Raw genomic sequence first — 3,969 nt, 5'->3', positions numbered from 1 at the left:
TGGCTGATAGCCATCATCGGTGCTCCTTGGCTTGTAGCTGCGTGGCGCTAATCCGTGCCTTGGTCTTCACACGGCCCTCCCCTCTGCTTGTCTCTGTGTTTTCTGTGTCTTACGGGGACAGGTGTCACTGGAATCAGGGCCCACCCTAATCCAGAATAAACTCATCTCAAGATCCTTAATTATGTCTGCAAAGACCCTTATTCTAGCCCTGCCAGTGTGGCTCAGTGGTTGAGCATGGACCTATGAACCAGGAGGTCACTGTTCAATTCCAGGTCAGGACACATGCCTGGGTTGTGGGCTCTATCCCCAGTGTGGGGAATGCAGGAGCAGCTGATCAATGATTCTCATCATTGATGATTCTCTCTCCCTCTCCCTTCCTCTCTGAAACCAATAAAAATATATATTTAAAATATACGCAACCTCCTGGTTCGATGCTCAACCACTGAGCCACACTGGGCAGGCTCAATTAAAAAAAAAAAAAAAACCCTCATTCTAAATAAGGTTTGGGGACAAGAACGTATAATTTGGGGAAGGAGCATCATTCAGCCCATTTACACTGAGCAAGGCACTTCCTATGCCCAGAAAGCTTGGAGGGCAGAGGTCTGACAGGCCCTGGGCACACAGGCCAGGGGACAGAAGCTTGTTGGGGCTCAGGGGTGGGCCACTGGGCTGAAGTCCCATGGAGGAGGCCCCGAGGCACACGGGGGATGTGGATCCAGTAAGCCTGGGAGTGGGAGGCCTTAGGGCCTGGTGTGGTCTGAAGTGAGAAAGCAGGAGAGAGCAGGGTGGGGCATGCCCAGGTTTAAGACAGACAGGCAAGATGTCTGGGCCCTGCTGAGACAGGCCTGGGTGCCCCAGGCAGAGAAGCCAGTTGAAAGAGTTTGAGTCAGGAGGCACGTGGTGTGAGTTCCTTTTGCCGGGAAGTTGGCACTGGGACTTGGGTTGTTTGTCTCATTAGGGGCCCAACTTTCTTTGGGATGATTATGCGAGACATCAACATGGCCAGGCCTGACTCCAGATGAAATACTTCAGTGAAGAGTGTTTTGAGGGCACATGGCCTCATGGTGTGGGAGGTAGAGGGGGTGATTAGCAGAGAAGGGAGGGGGGAAATCTGACTCACAGGTGCCCTCTGGCTGCCGTGGAGGAAACAGACTTGGGGGTACAGCTAGGAAAGAGCTAGGAAAGCAGAGAGAAAGTCAACTGCTGGAGACAATGAGGCTGGACCAGGTGGGGACAAGGTGATAGGAAATGATTGGAGATGTATTTTGAAAAGAGTTCTGCCCATTCATAAAAAGGCACTGCTGGTAGATTTTATCTCGACATTCTAAAATCCCGTAGCCAAAGGTAGGTAGGTACCCAAGCTGCGGCTGAGACCTAAGGCCACAAGACCTAGCCTAGTCAGGACCACCTCTTCTTCCCCTCCAGGCCTGTCCCGCTCAGTCCAGTCCTGTCAGGCTATAAGGGGAGTCCAACCTACCGACCACTAATAGCCAGGCAATCAAACTCTGAGACCAGTCGGCCAGGGCAATGTGCTTTAGCACCATCATTCCTCAGTCTGCTCTGTCCCCACATCTCAGAGCCAGGCTCAAATGAGGCAGATGAAACTCACACCCCCAGAGGGATGTCCCATGTGCTGGGGCTGGAGCTGAGGCGCCACACCATGAGTCTCCGTGCAACTCTGAGCCAGTGGCTCCCCCTCTCTGAGCGTCAGTCTTCTCCTCTGTGGAATGGGGATAGTATCCAGTGGGATTACGCCTAATAAGCAGTCGGCATGGGACCTGGCACACAGTAAGAGCTTAATAATGGTTTCTACTTCTATCATGTTTCTATTATGCCATACGGTTTATTCATTTCTGTACCCTCAATGCAGTTTAATAATTGCAGTGGGCTGAGCACTTACTTCCTGCCAGGAGCCACTGTAGGCATTTGACAAGAGTAGTTCATTTCATCCTAATATTAATTGTAACAACTTTAGAATTATTATACCCATGTACTATGATGATGACCCTCATTTTACAGATGAGGAGACTGAGCACATGGGGGAAGAGGCTCGCCCAGGGTCACATAGCTGGTAAGCAGTGCAGGTTATGGAGAAATATGACTGTGTTCTACCCCGCAACCCAAGGGGGATTAGAAATGGAATAAAGACACAGGAAAAGTAAAACCAGAAAATGAATAGAAGAAAATGAAGTAGAATACCTTTGTGCCCGGCTGGTGTGGCTCAGTGGTTGAGCATCAACCCATGAACCAGGAGGTCACAGTTCAATTCCCAGTCAGGGTACATGCCTGGGTTGAGGGCTCTATCCCCAGTGTGGGGTGTGCAGGAGGCAGCTGATCAATGATTCTTTCTCATCATTGATGTTTCTCTCTTTCTCCCTCTCCCTTCCTCTCTGAAATCAATAAAAATATATTTTTTTAAAAAGAATACCTTTGTGATTTAACAATAGAAAGGGCCTCCTTGATTAAATTTTACAGGCACAAACCACAAAATGGATAAGTTCTATTACATTGAAATTAAGAATTTCCCTCTAATGAAGAATATCAAGAATATAAGCAAATCATCACATGACGGAATGGGAGGATATATTTGCAAAGCTGAACAGTGTAGCTAGCTCACAAGACCATTCAGAGTTCAATGGTTTAATAAATATAAAATTCTTAGAACAGTGCCTGCCTCTATCTAAACATTATCTGTAATTGTTGAAACTGACAAGGGCTCTCTCTCCCACTTCTATTCTGTAGAACTATGCAAGTACATATGTAATTATAAATTTTTTATTTTTAAATTATTTTTTATTGATTTTAGAGAGGAAGGGAGAGGGAATCATTGATTGGCTGCTTCCTGCACGCTCCCTACTGGGGATCAAGCCCACAACCCAGGCATGTGCCCCTGACAGAAATGGAACCTTGGACCCTTCAGTCTGCAGGCCGATGCTCTATCCACTGAGCCAAACCAAATAGGGCAATTATAAATTTTTTAATATCCACATTAAAATAGTAAAAAATAAAATCAACAGTGAAATTAACTTGAGTAATACATTTAGTTTAGCCCAATACATCCATAGTATTATGATATGTAGTCAGTATTAAAAAAGCAGTTAATGAGATATGATATTTTACATCCTCTTTTCTTTCCACTAAGTCATAGAAATCCGGTGTGTATTTCACACTAACAGCACATCTCAGTTTATACCAGCCACATTTCAAGTCCTCATGTTAGACAGCTCAGACTGGACAATGCAGATTTAAACTGTGTGAGGAACTCATGCAAACGAACAAGAAAAGATAGCAAGGTCAAGAGTGAACAGGACAAAAGCTATGAACAGGTAATTTACATACAAGTAGAACCTGAAGGCTAACATGCAAATGAGGACATGCTCAAAATGGTTAGAAATTACAGCAATATAAAATAAAGCAATGGTGATAGTATTTTACAGTGAGTCAGAGTGGCAAAATTTAGTGAGCTGGATAATGCCAACAGCTGGTGGAAATGTGAGGACGTGGGACCTTCCCATACTGCCAGTGGGTATGAGTGGGGCAGCTAGTCTGAGGGGCCACAGCAGTTGAGTGTGCCCGGTGACCCAGCATCACTGCATCCAGGCCTCTCTCCTGGGCAGATTTTTACCAGGTCCCTAAAGGGCCATGTCCATGGCTATCCCTGTGGTGTGGGGAGCTGGAGGTTGCCTGGTGACCAACCGTGGGGGACAAATGAGTAAGATATGAAGGATGCATGCCCAGCCAGTGTGGCTCAGTTGGTTGAGCATTGTCTCATGCACCAAGAGGTCACCGATTAATTCCCAGTCGAGCCCAGGTTTCGGGCTCGATCCCCAGTAGGGGGTGTACAGGAGGTAGCTGATCAATGATTCTCTCTCATCATTGATGTTTCTATCTCTCCCTCTCCCTTCCTCTCTCTGAAATCAATGAAAAAATATTTAAAAATACTAATGTGGGGGAGGGAGTATGGGGGTT

This window comes from Myotis nattereri (genome assembly GCF_964212035.1).
Source record: "Myotis nattereri genome assembly, chromosome: 5".
In the NCBI taxonomy this organism is placed as follows: Eukaryota; Metazoa; Chordata; class Mammalia; order Chiroptera; family Vespertilionidae; genus Myotis; species Myotis nattereri.
The sequence above is the reverse complement of the archived record's forward strand: the minus strand, read 5'-3'. Positions refer to the sequence as shown.